Source organism: Lactuca virosa, chromosome 1 (assembly GCF_052849685.1).
Source record: "Lactuca virosa cultivar CGN04683 chromosome 1, Lactuca_virosa_CGN04683_v6, whole genome shotgun sequence".
In the NCBI taxonomy this organism is placed as follows: domain Eukaryota; kingdom Viridiplantae; phylum Streptophyta; class Magnoliopsida; order Asterales; family Asteraceae; genus Lactuca; species Lactuca virosa.
In genome coordinates, this window is record NC_136426.1 from 228,022,692 (window position 1) to 228,042,605 (window position 19,914).

Consider the following 19,914-nt stretch of genomic DNA (forward strand, 5'->3'; position numbering starts at 1 on the left):
TTTCATCCATGAAAACATCCATTTTGACTAGATCTTCAAATCTTCAAGTTTCACCAAGAACACATACTAGTGTTCTTGGCCAAAATCGACCCTTTCAAGCTTCTATATCGTAAGTACTCCTCCCTATACTTCATATCTAGTTAAGGTTCATGCTTAGAACCTTGAAATCATCAAGAACACAAACCCAAAAGGAGTTTACGGCCAAGCAATCTCCCTTGGCCGTAAACCCCTATTAAGGTGACATCTTGGCCCTAAACTTTTCCTAAGGCTTAGATTCGAGGCTAGAACACCCCCATGTGCCTTGTAAGACCTTGAACTATCCCCAAACTCATCATTTAGAGAGTTTACGGCCCAAGAGTAAACTCCCTTGGCCGTAAACTCCAAGAAGGGTCAAGTTTTGGACCTTAAACACTTCTATGCCTTTGCTAACCTTTGGGACATGTAAGCCTTTGAAACTCCTTACCTTTGAGACCCTAAAAGTGACCATCACGAGAGTTTACGGCCAGGAGTAAACTCCCTTGGCCGTAAACACCCCAACACTCTCCATAGATTTGGTCTTTCTCACCATTATGTAGGGTAAAATCCCCTCAAGCTTCCCTAGCCTTCAAACAACCTCATATGCAACTTTGACCATGAGTTTACGGCTGTAAACTCCCTTGGCCGTAAACACCAAACCATGGCCTTAAACACTCCTTAGTTGAATCACATGTGATTCCAACACTTGACCAAAGTGTTTCCTAGTCCCGTGAGGTGATTCTTTGCATTTGATTGCCTCCGAGCACTATATTTATGTCAATACATGCCAATGTATGTCATTTAGGACTTGTTGTTTCTCGGGACTTCACTCCTGGAACTTCTCATCCTTACATTCGTATCCGTTGAATCACCCACATCAGGTGAGTTCATACCCCGAAATGAATCTTTCAACTGTTTTAAATGTTTTAGGGGGGGATACAAGTTGAACACAATGTTAATTGTGTAATTGTTTGTTATAAACATTTTCAAAAGGATTACTTATGTCATTCATAAGTTATCAAAACATTTCAAGAACTCTTTTAAAGTTATGTTACTTTATAGTTTTACCAAAACTCCGTTTTAAAGTGCAAGCATAACTTAGTAGATAAAAGAGTCTTTTCAACAACAGTTCAAGTACATTACTAGTAAACTATAATAGGTATAGTTTAGAGCCAGTTCATACACGAGTCAGAACACACTATTATGAGAAACAATACACACTATACACTATACAAGAGAGTATATTATACACTAGTACAGAGTGAACATTACTACACTATACAAACATTTGAATACTATAAATAGAATGTGACATGCTACTTTTCGATACGACACACATTCTTGTATCACCTTGTAACCAGAGTCTCCTGGAGGGAGAGCGGGCATTGTGTGTATAGATCTATATGGGATAGACACTCCCACACCCCGACTACTAGCTACAGTCCCAGCCTATAAGGCCAAGGGGTGACAGAATGTTACTTCACTACATATGACACCAGAGGGTCATCAGTTATTCAGCCGTCGATCAGCATGGTTACATACGAGTTCACATTCAAACCTTTAATTAACTAACTAAGAATTAAAGGCAAATAGACTCCCCGAGGTGTATTGTCCATTTAATACTACCTGGATTCTGTATTTTATTACTTTATAGCCAGCAGTGTCACTGTTGAGGTAAAACATTATTTTCCCTATTACATTGACTTTTAGGTCTTCTCATACATTCATTAATGTATAAACTATAATTAGTTAATGAGAGTCTCACTCGGGAAAATGCACACTCACACAAGAAACAAACATACATAGTGATGCCTTGGTAGAAGGCTACGTTTAGTAGGAAGGACCATAATGCTAACCTTATGATTCCTTAATGTATACATCAAAGGATACTTATATATCAATAGAATCCGACAGGTAATAGGATGTGTGCTTTCCGTTTCATTTCATGTTCCTTGTTTGGTTGTGGGCTTGAGACAGATTCACCCAGCCTATTATCTATTCGAGTCTAGATATATAGGTTCCGTCTACATTAAGTCATCATAGGGGTACCAGGTATGGGCCAAGTCATAGGACACAGAGCCAATGCACAGTTTTCTAGTACAAAACATACTATACGAATCATAACGTTTGGTTTACAAAACTAGAAACTTACTAGTTAATGGTTTAATCCATTTTATTAAACCAGTATAAACTTAGAGGACCTTAGGTGATTAACTTTATAATACTTAGTTTATACATCATGGTTATACATCATTAATACCCAATAGGTTGTTGGATGTATATTTTCCACCTTACTTCCTGTTCCTTGTTTGGTTGTGGGCTTAGGGCAGATTCACCCAACTAACAATCTAATCGATATTAGATTATATATAGCCAGTATAAACTAAGTGATTATAGAAATAATCACTGTGGTCACCAATTTATTATAAGAAATAAGGGTTTTCCTAAAGAATCTTTTCATCAAACATAAAGGAACTATTACAGTTAACTCCGTGAGTACCAAGGGAATACACTAGGGTTATATACAACAAGGATCTAACAACCAATGGGATGTGTGTCATCTGCCTCATTTCATGTTCCTTGTTTGGTTGTGGACTTAGGGCAGATACACACAATCGATTGTTTGTTTACTCTGAGTTTTATATAACTTGTATCCATTTAGTACACATAGAAAGGATTGTAGAGTCATTTTCACTCATCTATCACCAAGGCATGAAATATAGGATTTCCTGGAGGAACAGGTGAACTTTTCTAAACAGAACTTACAACTTACTACATTTTTCATCTACATTTTCAACAGCAGTTTACCACAACATTTTACAACTTACTTACATCACTAAAATCTTATGAACTCACCAGCTTAATTGCTGATCAACCCTTTCAAATAACTTGTATTCTCAGGAGCCTAGTAGACAGGTACTCGCACTGGGATTCAAAAGATGGAGCAGTATAGCTTCAAGTCTTGTTTGTTATTTGCTTATGTATTCTATGTTTTGTAAACACACCCTTTGTAAACACTTTTTTTCTAATGAAATGGTTGTTCGTTACTTTGCTTACTATGATACGTGTCTTGTGATACTAAACGTGACGTCCTCCACCCAAAAACGTTTCCGCCGTTCCGGTTTTGGGGTGTATATATGAACTCAGAGATAATTATTACTCTAATTTCAGAATGTGGTGATGTTAACTACTAAATATATATTCATATCCTGAGGGTTGAGTTCATTAATTACTAGATTCGTTGGGCTCGAAGCATCAAAATTATGGTTCCATATTTGCTTTGATCGAAATACTTGTTGTTTGTTCTAACAATTTATTTTATGAAGAAAACTTGATATTTGAGTGTTAATATGACCATATTTTTATTCATATTTGTTCATTATGCGTTATTTGATTTGAAAAAAAAAACAAATAAGTTGTGTATTAGATATTATACTGCATCAATAACCCTTTTGTACTTGGTCAAAAAGTAAAACATCTAAAAAAATTTCAACTTTTATTTTAGAAACTCAATCCCTGTATGATATAAATTCTTAATTATGTGTATTTAAATACTTCGCTCTGTAAGTGAGTTTATACCGCTCTTCAAAGTTAAATCTCATACACGATATGATAGATATATAATGACATATGTGTAATTGAGTTTTCTTGAGTCTATTAGATATTCTCCTGACTTGTTTGATTACTTTATTTGCTAGTCTTTTTCCTGACTTGTTGTATTACTTTATTCTTTTGTTATTAATTACATTAATTTGATTGATTTTCAGGGGCAATTAAGTCAAAAGCCACCTCGACAGATACTAAATCTGAGATATCATCAAATGGGCAGAATGGGAAAGTGAATATTGCAAGGAAACCACCAATACAAATCCGGGAAACTTCTAATAGTGTCATAACGCTTGATGGATCTACTGAATGTAGTGTTAAGACATTAAAGAAACGAGCGATTGCCTTAAGCATGGATCATTAAGCAGAGCAACAGGAAGTACAAATATGAATAATCAATCAAGGTTAATTAATCTTTGACTCGTCTTTTAAGTAACGTAATATATTATATATGGCATATATTATATATATTTTTGACATTTTGAACTTTTTGTGCAGTCGATCACATACAATTTTCACAATCACATTGGAACAAATGAACAAGACAATCTCGAATGATTCTATGTGTGATGAATATTTTTGTGCCAAATTGCATTTAGTTGATCTTGCTGGCTCAGAAAGGGCTAAAAGAACAGGTTCTGATGGTATGCGGTTCAAAGAAGATAGGTGATGATATTTATCACATATCTTTAAGACAAAAATTCCAATTTGGCCCCACTCAAAAAGATGAGCTAGGGTTGTATTGTGTCTGATCTACATTGGACTGGAATTGATACTGATGTCAATGGGACAAAAATTGTAATTTTTTGTCCCACTCAAAAAAGTGGGACAGAGTTGTACTGTGTTTGGTGTGTACTGGACCGAAACAAGGATCTAATGGACAAAAGTTACAGTTTTTGTCCCCCACAAAAGACATAAATGCCCTCATCCTTATTATTGGAAAATGGAAATAACATGCCTGATAATTTTGTTTATTATTTAAAATCTTTGGTACTAAGTAAACATATAATTGTTCCTAATTTCATCTTGTGTTAGTCCTACTGATATAAATGCTGAGGAGACTCTCAACACTTTAAAGTATGCAAACAGGACTCGAAATATACAGAATAAGCCTGTGGTAAGTTTGAGTTATATGCTAGAAATAGCAACCTGCTTTCATTTATTTGCTTATTATAGAAAAAATATTAAAGTGAGATGCTATAATACACAAATAAATCATTACTTTTTTACAAGGGATCTCTATCAATAATGCAATTACACAACTTCTTAAAAAGATGGTGTTATTCAACCATGGCTAACCAATAAAATGTTGACTGCTATGATATATAAGCTTTCATGTTAAAACTAGAACAGTTTGTAGAAAATCGCTTAGTGATAACTAAGCATAATATTCTGATCAAACATTCAAAGATACAGAAATCAAATAAGAATATCTCCCCATGCAAAAGTTCCATTCTACTTGTACGGATGCCTTTGATTTTATTGTCTATAGTATATGCTTTTATGATCACCACTGATACGCATATATATCTTTTCTCTACATATTTGCTTTTCCTAGGCTTTTAGTCTGGAGAATTAAGCTGTTGAGGCATATTGGTATGGTATAGAGGGTTGCCCAAATTGGTTAATCGAGGTACTTTCTCCACAAATAGCAGATGCTCTCAGATAAATATACTATATGAAATTACCATATTACCCTTCTCAGTAGGCTTGCAATGGAGTCAAGGACTATTCCTGAAGTTCTTACACACACACACAAAAAAATAAATAAATCAAATAAGTGATATTAAGATTGATGATATAAAAGGATGTCATGATCACCTTCGGAATATTATTATATCAATTTGCAATCTTGCTCCAGTGGCTTTTCGTTTAAGATTAGTGTCAAAATTAACAACCAAATACCACTTGAATGTATTGATCTATCTTTTCCCTCCTTTTTTGTTCTCTAGTCTAGCTATATATAGCATCCATGGCATTTTAAGTTCCTCAAATCAAAGCCTCTTACCTCCATCCCCATAAACATATCATAGTGTTATCCAGCAGTAGCAATGGTCATTCTGAAAAGACTGGTAACCAACAAGGCTGTGGTTATATTCAGCAAGAGCTCTTGCTGTATATGCCACAACATTAGGACACTGATATGCAGCTTCGGGGCAAATCCTACTGTTTATGAGCTTGATGAACACCCAGATGGTCAAATAATCGAGAGGGAACTCAAAGCCTTAGGGTGTAAACCATGTACCCCAACCGTTTTTATAGGCCAGGAGCTGATTGGTGGAGCCAATGAGATGGTCAAATATTTATTTATTATTTTTTAATCTTTTTTTATTGTGGATGCTATTTGGTGAATTCAGGCACTTGTTGCAAAAATATATAATAATCAACTAGGTATGCCTTGCTTTTTGATTAATTTATTGCAGGTTGTCATTCAGTTATCTAATAGACTAATACTAATTTGTCTGACTAGTTTTATTTATTTATTTATTTATTTATTTATTTATTTATTTCTCCTTACCTATTGTCCTTTGTAAGAAATGGACAAATAAATATTATAAAATGTATATTTATGTATGCAGGATGTTATGATTAAGTTATTTGTGTATCAAGCACCTAGTTCAAGGTCATTCTTTACTGAGATAATAGCCTCTATTTCAGATATAAAATTTGGAAGAGATGGAAGATATATTCTAAGTCGTGATTACATGACCCTTAAGGTTTCTGATTTGTTCCTCTTCTGTTGTATTATATACTTTCTACCATGTCCATTTAAAAACCAACTCATCCAGCATTTATTTTTCTATAACATATAAAATCAGTTATATGGGTGCTTTTTTGTGTTGTGCAGTTATGGGACATCAACATGGACTCTGGTCCAGTTTCAACATTTCAGGTCCATGAATATTTAAGACCTAAGGTATACTTACTGTTCCTGTATTTTTTTTATTAGCATGGAATCGAGATAAGTGATGTATGTAGTATGTATGTCCAGCTATGTGATTTATATGAAAACGATTCTATTTTCGATAAATTTGAATGCTATATGATAATACTAATAATAATAATAATAATGTATCTTCTGAGTATGACTAGAGAGTGGATTAATGTGTTTTTGGTGTAGGTGGTGGAGCTTGATTTTCTATATCCAAGTGAGGGGATCCATATAAGATGGGATAATGGTCACTGTATTACATCAAAAGCTGCAACTTGGGATCTATATGTTGTCACAGGCTGCAAGAGATGTTGGAGCCCTTAGAGAAGCTAAGGACAAACTAGAGAAGTGAGTTGAAGAGCTAACATGGATATTAGACTTTGAAAAGCATTTGAGGGTATATTTTTTTATATTTCTTGTATCTAATTAGTTTGTAAATTTTTGTTACAACTTCTATTGATTTGTTTTATCTTTCCATGGAACCATTATTTGTATGACATTAAATTTTATGCAATGGATTGTATTTTTTGTATATGATATTTTATTTTCTATTATGAGATTAAATACAAATTTAATATGAAAATTAGTAAATCTATAAATAATATTTTTTTAAACATTTGAAATTATGATACGCAAAAATGTGTGTCATCTTCATTTATGACATGACCTTTCTTGACAGGGGCTTTAATGATACGCAATGCGAGTCGTAAATGCGTGTCGTAAGATTATGACAAGCAAATGCGTGTCATCTTCCTTTAGGACATGACCTTCCTTGATACGCAATGCGTGTCGTAAACGCGCGCCGTAAATGTGTGTCGTAATTGTGCGTCGTAAATAGACGACGCGCAAAAGAGTGTCGTCTCTTGTTATGATAGGGCATTCCTTGACACGCATTTGCGCGTCGTCTGAGCGTTTTACGAAACGCATTGCGCGTCGTAAAAGGCTATTTTTCTAGTGGTGAAGCATACTAATAACCAGCCAATAACAAAATACAGATCTTACAGATCTCTAAGCATAGCATCATCCTATCTACCAGGATATAGATCTAACAAATCATTAAAGTACTCAATCATACGATAAACCAGGATAACAATCCAAAGGGCCAGCTTTGGTGCCTTCGACCCGTAAGTACAGTGAGGAAAACTCACCTCGCAAGTTGAACAGAAGATAAGGTCCGACTCAGAGTCTCATCTCTCTAACCGATACCTAATTCCATAAAATAACCAATTCCATCAAAATCCCAAAATACCCTCAAGGTCAAACTTGGTCACACTTGATCAAAGTCAAAGTCAAAGTCCATTGGTCAAACCCACTAAGCCAAAATAAGTCAACCCGGTCGAATTAACTCAACCGAGTCACTCACAAAGCTGACCCATGCGAGTATGCAGGGCGTACCCTGGAGGTACGCTTAGCATCCGATAAGCCTCGCATTGACCACCATCGGGGTGGTTGAGCGAGTACATGGGGCGTACTCCCACTTACGCGGGGCGTAACCTCGCAACCCCAAATCTTCATTAAGTGCTTTATGGCTTAAGCACTCAAGCCCATTTTTCAGATCCACGACTAATACACACCCTAGATTATAAAAGTTTCCAACTTTATGACTTTACACGCCTAATAAGAGCTTAACACAAGGTCTTAATCCATTAAGACCTCCTACAAGATGCATGGAGCAAAACCAACCACATGGACTTCATTTTTATGGCTAAGGACCCTTCTTAGGGTCTGAAAGGACAACTCAAAACGTCCAGAACATGCCATGCTCAAGATGATACTTTTGGGACCAAAAAGATGACATAAAACCCCCATATAGATCTACAAAATTAAGAGACAAATGTGCAAGCTTTATACCTTCAAAGGCTTGCAAATGAAAGATAAATCCCAGATCTAAAGTGCCTCTTTCTCCAAGTTGAGCTTGATCTTCTTGTTTCCTCTTCAAATCACACAAACACACTCTTTAATGCTTGAAATGTCCTCACAAGGTGCTTCTAGGGTTTCAAATCATGAAGAGAGGGTAGAGGTTGGTTAGGTGAAGAGAAATGAGGCCATAAAGATGCTTAAATACCACCCAAACCCTAAAAATTAGGGTTTCCATCTTTCTTTAGTATGCCCCGCATACATGAGTGTACGCCCAGCGTACTAGGGTGCGCCATAGTACGCTTAGCGTACTCCTCCTGCCCAAATTACAAGAATGCCACTAGGGATTCAAGGCACATTCTCTTGGAATTAGGGACTAAAATGTCATATAATAAACTTAAAGGGATAAATTTAGAAATACCTGAACATCGGGATGTTATAGGTGTGAGACCCGTCTGGACAGAATCATTTTTATTTTATGATATGTTTTTGATCAATTCTTTGGGTATTCTGTTAGAGGCATTAGAGTACCTGTGTGAAGGTGATTTTCCTTGGTTCATAGCTCCAGATAACTTGGACTAGAGGTGAGTCATTTCTTTTGTGGTTTAAGCATGAGTTTGGAAAGATAGCATGCACCTATACTTGTGTTCTTGTCTATTTGATGATATGTGATGTTATAAGTTGAATGTTAAGGGTTGAATATAACATGGTCATATGAAGTTATTGATGATGCAACTAAATTTAGGAGTCCTTTGTATGCTAGAGTTCTTAAATTAATAATTTGTTGCAATTTGAGAGAGTAAGGTCCATGCTAGAAATGAGGACTATTTGGAGAGTTAATTGTGATGATATGCATGTTAAAAAAAAAAATTTGTCACTCTTGAATGAAACTAGGATATGCATACTAGAAGTTGATTTGTTGAAAGGTGTACCTTTTCACATACTACTTATCGATGATATGTATATTTATGTGGATATGCCTTTGATGCGTGATTGGAGATGTAGTAGCTGATAGGTTTTGTATACTACAACATCCTATGGTGCACATACAACCCTAAATGCTTTGGATCTATGTTTTCTCTAATTATACATGTAATTTTGCTTCCAAAGCATTAAGCCTACAACTAGCATATAAATGACATAAACGACATAGAAATGAGTTGTAGAATTACCTCTTTGCTGTAGCTTGTAGTTTTGGCCTTTAAGAACTTAGCACCAATAATGTGAATGCCTCAAATGGAATCGCAACACACCTTGGACAAAGGGTGACTTTTGAGAGAGAATTCCTTGCTCTAAAAACGCCTCATATGAACTCCAAGAACATCGGTCACGATTTTAGCTATGGAGCAACATATATATATATATATATATATATATATATATATATTAGTCTCTTTTGATCACAAAATTAATTCCAATTTAATTCTTGATCAATACTAATTAAATCATATGATTTCATATTAATATATTAGAACTTATAATATATTAATAAATCATAAATAACCTCTTCTCAAAGATCCATCCTATCAAATTGTCCAGGTGATATGCAACCCAAATGGACCATGCTACTCTCTAGTCAAGTACATACCAATTATAGTTATGGGCTTAGACACCTAATCCAACAGTATCATACTTGGATAAGTCTAATAATTATTATTGCAAGTACGACTCCACAGCCCGACTAGCAATTGTAGCTCTTAAAAGCCGTTGTCGAACTCTGACCTAGTCAATGACGCGTCCATTAGATAAGGGATCATATATTCCTCCATTCTAGATATCATATGGACTGAGACATGAATTATAATCATTCTCTCTGTCCATCTAATGATTCCCGATTTCTGATTTATGACGACTGACTAATTGAACATATCAAATCAGTCCAGGCTTGGCAAAGCACTTAGGGGTGTCATCACTAAATCATAGAGGGGCCCATATATATCGCTTTTATCCCACTTTGGGTAAAAGGAATGGATAAATTTCGACTCAAATTCTTGCTTGTACTTACTCACCAAATTACACACAACAATATGTTTTATAATACCAAGTTACTAGTGCGTTTACATACGTCAATGTGCAACCGACTCGCAACTGCAACTCACATGTCTCCGTTTCAAGAATATAAGATATTATCGTCTCACAATCACTTGTGATAAAATCCATGAAGTGATTCAGATGAGTGTGGTTTGAATCCAATACTCGAATCTTATTCCAGGAGTACTCATAAACACTGCAGCCACCTTCTCCTAGACAAACTACAGACCCATTCATGACAGTCTTGCCTCAATACCTACTTCCAAAATATGATCGACTGTGGATGGTTTGAATAACCTAGTTATTCGGGAAGTAAAAACATGCAAAGTGAAACACAAGAATAATACTAATCCTATATCGCCCCAAAACCTATGAGTGTCATATTGATTACTCATTATTCATTATATAATGTTTCGAATAATCAACTCAATACTTGAATTAAACAATAGTTATGTCATGCTCCAAGCATGAACACTATGTTTGTCTATGGTCCTGACTTTGTGAAATAGATCAATCGTAAGCATTTCAATGACACTCATTTCACAATTCCAAATCTTTATTGCATGTGTAAGAATTCCAAATTCTTGTCATTGCTAAACTTTCATGTAATGCAACCTTTGTAATGTCATGGTATGAAAAGTCATAAAGACTTGACCAACGATATTACAAAATTTTCCACTGGAAATTAATAACAAAGCAATTCCAAGGAAGCGAAGTCTCAAATTCAAAGTACATTCCTTTGAACATCCTTCTTGCATTAAGTTTCCTAATCTTACACAGATTTAAAGAATAACTTCCACTTATGGAAACATTTACATATTCCCATTTTAACTATCACTTCTGAACAAGAGTTACCTCTTCTCAGAGTATGTCAATATGGTCCTTTCCAAAATTTTAAATGTACTTCCAATTGTCCATGAGCAACCAATCTTTGGTAAACCTCAGATTGTCCTCGACAATTACTTAACCATTTTAGTCATATACGGCTCTATTCCTTTTTCTCTCTTAATGCCCTAGGCATTTGGAAAAATTAGAACACGAGAATATTATAGCATATGCAATCGATCCTATTCCCGAAGCATATGGGATGCAATTCATAATGTCTAACATAAAGACATGATACTTGATCAGTCTTTTGTTATAATATTTCTATTTGCCATGTTCTCATAATTTTGATTATGAAGAGGGATTCCGCAATCATAATCAAATTTTGAGAACGCTATTAACATTTCCATATATATATATATATATATATATATATATATATATATATATATATATATATATATATATATATATATATATATAATTTCCTTATGTTGAATTCTATTTGCCATGTTCTCACAATTCGAACTATGAAGAGGGATGTCGTAATCATAATCGAATTTGAGAACGCAATTAACATTTCCATATATAGAATTTCCTTATGTTGAACCATTCCAACATAACATTCATATATATTTGACTAAATTTGATTAAAAACTCAATCTAATCTTTTAGATTTTGAATGAAGTATAATTTCCTCTCCCTTAATTATAGCAAAACAACTTTTTAAACCCTGCAACTTTGCGATTTGAAACCTTTTGTTTTTCTATAATTAACATTGCTAAATTGCAAAATTTTCCATAATAATTATGCTCCCACTAGCATAATAATTATTATACTACTAGCATAACACTTATGCTCCCACTAGCTTTGACATGTATTCAGAAATCAACTGGACTTCTAGAAATCAATACTTATTGACTTTCATTACCAAAGTTCAGATTTCTGATACGAGATGCTTCGATAAGACTTTATCTAGGCTTCTCAAACTCATACACCTTTCCTTAGATAGCTCACATGTGTGTCTAAATAATTTTAGAACTTACAACAATAAGTCTCAAATGTTTAGACCTTTGCCATTTCTCACAATTCGAACTATGAAGAGGGATGTCGTAATCATAATCGAATTTGAGAATGTAAATATCACAATTGCTAACTATTAAAATCTACTTAGTGAAAGCGTTTCCTCACAATTATTTTCATGAATTGGAGAGAAATCTTATGACACTTAGATTTTATGGTATATGTGTCCCTATCCATGTGAATTTGTCATAACCATAATCACAAGACAAGGTTAGTGACAAATCCAAACTCATATGGAGTGAACTTGTTCAATCTTAATTTCTTGCCACCTGGTAGCACAAGGGCCTACCATTGCTTCCAGGTTGTTATGCAACCAATTGAGAACTCTCAGAACTCACATGCATAGTCAACTTTAACTGGAATGGGCACAGAAACAAGAATATGTCAACACGATAGGTCACAAACCTCAAGTCGTGTGCTAGTGTTTAACAATAGGTTTATTCTTGATTAGTTCCTGAAACTTGTCAAGATCTTTAAGACTCCCACTAACCTCTTGGCATATAAGATTCTCTTGTCAAGAAACATTCCTTGACAAACAAATATTCAAGAGTTAGTGTGGTTTCTTATCAAGACAAACACTTCACACAATTGGCCTTAGTTGGTCTTTGTTTTATCCAAAACATCACAACTTACCAATTTCAAATGTACAAGAGTAGAAAACATGTTACTCTACATTTGATGAGTGTTATAAACCTTCTTAATTTAGTGTCACTCAAGGCACAAGCTTGGAGTATGACTATAAGACTTGTTTTTGGAACGAAGTATGACTCATCTTCTAGATTTAACCGTTTCAACAATTCACGATTCCTCTTCTTAGCCATGCAAAAGCACTAAGATATGCTTAGAGGATCAATTGTGACATGGTTTTCATAATCATTAAGATGATCATAAAACAAGATACTCAAGTACTCTCCCATCTTTTCAGATTGGAGAAACTTCTATCTTTCTACCTAATTTGATTATTCTCATTCGTTCTACCATACATTGAACTTTTCCAATGATTCAGAATTATACTTAAACTTTTAAGCATGACCATATTTACTAAACTTTAGTAAATCATGACGAATAGTCTTATCGTTCTTTGTGGTGGACCTGACCAGCGCACACCCAGTGTACCCGATCCCCTAGTCCTTCACTTGACTCACATATACATGTGAACAAGGAATCAGTTTAAATTTCCCAAAGACAAAGGTTCTCATCCATCACACAATACAAGTTGCACGATCCCAAGTTTCTCTCCAACTGAAACTTGGGTGATGAGAATCTTTCCTTATTTGGTAAATTTCGACATTACCACAAAACGAAAGAATCAAATCCATATTGAACATTGCTAGAATATACATAAACATCAATTTTCACAAATGCCATTGTAAGGAGATATAAAATAAAATAAAAACAAAAATTTTATTTATTTATAAAATGCAGAAAACTTTTCCTTACAATGCAATTACAAATGAAAACTACGTTACTACATATTTCTAAGCAATCTATCATAACTCTTTAAGCAGCAGCTCAAGAATCTGATCATCGAACCATGCGATCGAAATCCATTTCTTCACGATCAGACTCAGCCTACTCTTTTTTTAAGCTTCCTTTGATTCTACAAAACATCAAAATGTAATTGCATTACATCATGTATTAAGAATCTCCAATTAGGAACTTAATAGAGCTACATAGTGGATTTTACCTAAAGTAGAGAGTCATACACTCTGACTTTACCATCCTTGTGATCTTTCAGGTAAATATGGCAGCTTCGCATCCAATGCCCCTTCTCTTGGCAATAGAAACATATGGACTCTTTTGGAATGGTACACGAGACTATCTCAGACTTAGTCTTTCTCTTTACCATTTGGTCAAGTGACTTGACCATGGACGATCCCTTTCCATTGGGAGAAGAAAGCTTTTCTGGACTTCCAATGTTACCATTGTCAATGTCCATGGAAGTTTGAGGAGTAGATCTTCCAATCAAATTTGCTTTACCAGTGCGTCAAATCATTGCTGATTCAGCAGCAACGGGCAAATAGGTAAGATCGATAAGGGTCATGCCGTGATCTCCCATATAGTAGTCCTTAAAGAACTCGCGATATGACTTAGGAAGTGACTGGAGAACCCAGTCAACAGCCAACTTCCTTGAGACTTCGACACCCAACTCTCCCAGCTTGTCAATATGTAACTTCATCACCAAGATGTGAGTACACACAGACTTTCCTTCCTGCCAATAGGGCTTTGAGAGACCTTGAACTTGTGGGTTAGGGAGAATTATTGGAGGAGGTGGAGGAAGTGAAGTTCCACTACAGCACGAAGAAGGGATTAATCTTTCACCTTGATCGCCTTGTGGAAAATCATCCTTATAAGGAAAGCTTTTTTCAAAAGATTCGGGAAGACCATCGTTGTCCGAACTTAGACATTTATGAGGGAGAAATTCAAGTTTAATTGATTTTAGTCCTTAATATAACACCCAACATGAAATATTAAGGCTAGGACCCAACACAATATTTTACAATTTGGAAGAGGGATGCCGTAATCCAAACTGAAAAATATTTGAAGGTAGGTAAATGACGATTTACCAATTTCCACCAAGAAAAACGAAAAAGATTTTAGGTTTTAAGTGAATTGAAACTCCTAGATCCTTTGAGATTCATTGAACTTTTGAATGGCATTTTTAAATCTCAATTGTGCCCTTCAAGTTTGTGACTGGGATGTCGAGGATGATAAACAAGGTGTGAATAACCATGCAAATTAGCTTGGTACACTTAATGTTACAGATCACCTAATTAATGTGCCGGTTAACCACACACGCTCCATTTATCTATGATTAACATCAAGGTACCCTTTGCCACACACTGTCAGCCCCAGATTAGTGTGCCGGTTAACCACACGCGCTCCACTAACAACTTAACAAGGTGCAAAGTGCAATTTCATGGGTTAGCACCAAATTCACATTTTTCCTAAGTAACTAAGATTAGGAATTTATAAGTGTTTAGTTACTTAGTATTTCATTACACTTTTAATGAGAATTATTATCCTTTCAAACCCGTTCGGCTAACGACCCTCCACCAGTCAAAAAAGCGGTGGGTGAGAGTGGACACCCATTAAACTGCCATTTTATAGGCAGTAACCTTATACCCCCTTATAGACCGGCTTCGTGAATGAGGCCTACTAATGGTAAGACTAACTTTACTCTTATACATATATATATATATATATAAATATTAAACCTATAATATTATAATAGTATAAGGGTTGAATTTTACACTTTTAAAATTATAGGGTTTGGAACTAAATGTTTCAAAGTGAGACATTGCATTTACAAATTCCAAAACTTGAGGGCAAATTTGGAACTATTCAAAAACTTTTGGAATCCATAACTTATGAGTTTAATATAGGTTTTATGAAAATACTCTTGACATTCCATAACTTGAGGACAAGTTATGGAGTTTATAAAAACATTTATGTAAAAGACTCTTCATGTTCCATAACTTGAGGACAAGTTATGGAAGACATAAACCCATTTTATGATGACATTTAAAAATGAGACTTTTCACTTTCCATAACTTGAGGACAAGTTATGGATTTCATTAAAAACATTTAGATCAAAAATTGTAACTAACAAAATCAAACAATTCGCCTATGATCTAATTAAACTCGTAAGTTAAGATAATTCATATCAAACAAGTTTCAAGAAATTAGCCTAATCATATAAACTAATATAAATCATGAAACTTTGAAAATTATATTTTATTTGGATGAGAATCATCATTACCATATCAACAAAATCAGATTTTATGAAATAAAACATTTCGTGGTAATGATTCTAATCCAAAACAGGTCAAAAAAACTCGAAAATCTGCTCGTTGGAGCACCAACTCGGCGAGTACATAAACTGGACTAGTCGAGTTGGAACTTTTCTGAGTGGACCCGGCGAGTTCACTATCCAGAATGCAGAAAATTCGATTTTTTTGCTTTGAAAACCAATAAAACATCAAGTATAGTGGAAAACAATCCTAGGCTATGATACCACTGATGGGTTTTGTATACTACAACATCGTATGGTGCACATACAACCCTAAATGCTTTGGATCTATGTTTTCTCTAATTATACATTCAATATTGTTACCAAAGCATTAAGCCTACAACTAGCATACAAATGACATAAACGACATAGAAATGAGTTGTAGAATTACCTCTTTGTTGTAGCTTGTAGTTTTGGCCTTTAAGAACTTAGCACCAATAATGTGAATGCCTCAAATGGAATCGCAACACACCTTGGACAAAGGGTGACTTTTGAGAGAGAATTCCTTGCTCTAAAAACGCCTCATATGAACTCCAAGAACATCGGTCACGATTTTAGCTATGGAGCAACATATATATATTGTAGGATTCCAAGGGTCATGGGTAAACTCTAATCCATACCCATGGGTTTATGATCCATGGTTCATGTGGCCCAACTCTTTATGTATCCATACATAAACTTACTCCAACATGGATCATAAGCCCAAACATATATATAACTAATTTACACAATTAGTCCCCATTGATTTAATTAGTCTCTTTTGATCACAAAATTAATTCCAAATTAATTCTTGATCAATACTAATTAAATCATATGATTTCATATTAATATATTAGAACTTATAATATATTAATAAATCATAAATAACCTCTTCTCAAAGGTCCATCCTATCAAGTTGTCCAGGTGATATGCAACCTAAATGGACTATGCTACTCTCGGGTCAAGTACATACCAATTATAGTTATGAGCTTAGACACCTAATCCAACAGTATAATGACATGGTTTAAGTTTAATTAAATCAAGAGTATAGTTTAATTAATAGATTAAACCACTTAGTATTTTAAAAGTTTAAAATACACTCTTATACTAGAACCCAACAGTAGCTCAGCTGGTTAGAGTAACGGATGGAAAATACTTGTGTCAGTGATTCAAATCCACTTGGATTAACTATAATAATAATTCACTAGCATGATTAATAATGGTAATGGTGAGGTGTGTGTTTCGCCCATGTGAAAGGATTAATTAATTTAAAATGGGAATATACATATCGGGGTTAAAAGAGTAGCAACCTAATTTAGGTTCGTGCCCTTATGGGATATCGCAGTGGAAGGATATCGTTGGAGGAAAAGAGCTTAAGCCAAGTCGACGTCGAATGATTTTCTAGTTGACCATTTCGAGACATGGTCCGGGTACACGTACGTGTACAGGGACTGGAGTGATGTCGGTGATCTTGGATGCCATGTATAAACATCACATTTGGGTGTAGATATGCTCGCGGAGGTACCAAATACCACCCTCGAACGACAATGCATCATGCTCTTACATGCAAGGTCAGAGTAGTGAAGGAGGAGAACCAGGGATAGTGTTACGGGTGGGAGTCACGCCCCATTTGGTGCACTAGGTCGCCAGGTCACGTTAGTAGCGAACGGGGTCTTTATTTGGGGAGTGTTAGCGATAAAATAGACCTAAGTTAGCGAGGGACATTAAAAGTAATTAAAGTGAAATAAATAAATTAATAATTACTGCGGTGAAAGAATGTCTGGATTAATGTATATATGTATATGTTAATAATTATCGACGTATGTTGCATGGATTGATGTGTTTGCACGAGTTGACATGATGTATGTGTATGTTTTGTTTCCATGCTTTTGTGCTTGAGATTGACTCACTGTGCTGATGCTGACACTTGTTTCTTGTTTGCTGTTGTGGCTTTTGCATTGGTACATGTATTTTGATATTGATGGCCCGTGATCAGGTTAGAATCTTTTGGGTAGTTATAGTCTTTTGCTTAGAAGTGATGATATCAGTTTAATACTTCATGTGATGTTTCATTTACTCTTGGTTTTGATGTTTGTTTGGTTGGGTTTTTTTACAACTTTGGATTTTGATGGATTATTTTTTAAAGATTTTTCTAATTAACCATTGGTGATATTTTTATAAGACTTCCGCTAACGTTTTCTGATAATAATTGTTTAAAATAAAAGAAAATTTCGGGTGAAAAATCATGGTGTTACAATATATATGTCGACATATCGTGTGACGAGTTGAGGACGGTCCAACTTTGTGTTGAAGGTCAAGATACTCGGAGCGGACCAGCTTTATGCTAAAGGCCAAGGGTGGACCAACATTATGTTGAAGGTCATGGGTGGACCAATTCTATGCCGAAGGCTGAAAGGGGCAGACCAGCCTTGGGCTGAAGGCCAATGTTTGTATGCTTGCATGTACTGTGTGATGTATGGTATTTTGGGGAACTTGTTAAGCTTTGGATTACAGTTGTGGATCAAATGTTCCGGATACTTCTGAGGACCGTGGGAAGGCGAAGGCGTAACTATACACATTCATCAGCAACTTACATGTTTGAGATTTCGCATTGTTTATGATACTCTGATTTTTGGGTTTATGTCTTATAGAACAAATGATTTTTACGATGTTTGATTTATGAAAATGAATTTTATCCTATTTATAAATTGAAAATTTTATTGTGAAAATTGGGACGTTACAATCCTCCTGCAACCTTTGTAGTGTGGGAAATTTGTAACCGTTCCTTTATCTCGTTTTTTATGTCTCTCTTGTGCCGCATACAGTCATGGCAATTCGCGTATTCGTGTCGTTTTCATGTGTCAGACACGAATTTGACACGACATGAATACACGTTGAGAAATAAGCTTTATCTCCCTTTTTAAGATGTATTCATGACATGTCGTGTCACACATGAATTCGTGTATTTGTGTCTCGAATTGCCAGGTCTACACAACACTAGTGAACGACTAACCCCGATGTATAATATGTGTATCTATATAACGTATATATGTTTTAGGTTTGAGGCGTATAATGCGATCGGGAAGCAAGAACGTTTAACTATGGTGATTACCCACTTACTTCTCATTTTATCGCAATAACGATCGAGTAAGGGATTGAAAGAGAGTGCACAACTGTTGTGAACTAATATGATGGTACATAATATCTAGGGTGACTGTGTTCTACATAATCCGACAACGAAGTTAACAAAAAGTGTTATGAAAAAACAACAATGGTATTTTTTTAACATTTTGGAAACTTCAATGATATTTTTTGTACGAGATGTGTACTTCGTTGGTATTATGTGTACAAACGGTATACTTCAATCGTATTTTTTGTACTTAAAAAAATAATAGTATTTTTTGAACATTTTGAAAATTTCGTTACCCTTTTAAATCATTTTTTTCGTTACCTGAAATAACCGGTTACCACAAGGTTTTATTAGAACACATGTGCATTTCGTTGGTATTCTGTGTACAAACTGTATATTTAATGATATTTTTTATGATACAAAAAAATAATATTTTTTCTAGTAATTTGAAAACTTCGTTATACTTTTAAATCATTTTCCTTTTTTAATATAGTTTTTTTCGTTTTAGTAAATTTAGTAAATTAGGGTGGTTAATTAGCTAACCCAATAAAATACGAATGAGTATTTTCCATACAAAATCCAACTTTAAGCAAATACTTGGAACTGCTTAAAAGTTAAGGGTCTTTTTCGTAGTTTTCGTAACTTAACTTTGTCTTTTTAGCC

General features: G+C 34.8%; 1 long non-coding RNA gene across 1 annotated transcript; it reads left to right on the forward strand.

Moving 5' to 3' along the window:
- The first annotated feature begins 6,255 nt into the window (after positions 1 to 6,255).
- On the forward strand, positions 6,256 to 6,662 carry LOC145108866 (uncharacterized). The gene is made up of 3 exons (XR_013708613.1): positions 6,256 to 6,338; positions 6,470 to 6,538; positions 6,614 to 6,662. It is a non-coding gene; the product is annotated as an uncharacterized LOC145108866 (long non-coding RNA).
- Positions 6,663 to 19,914: the final 13,252 nt, after the last annotated feature.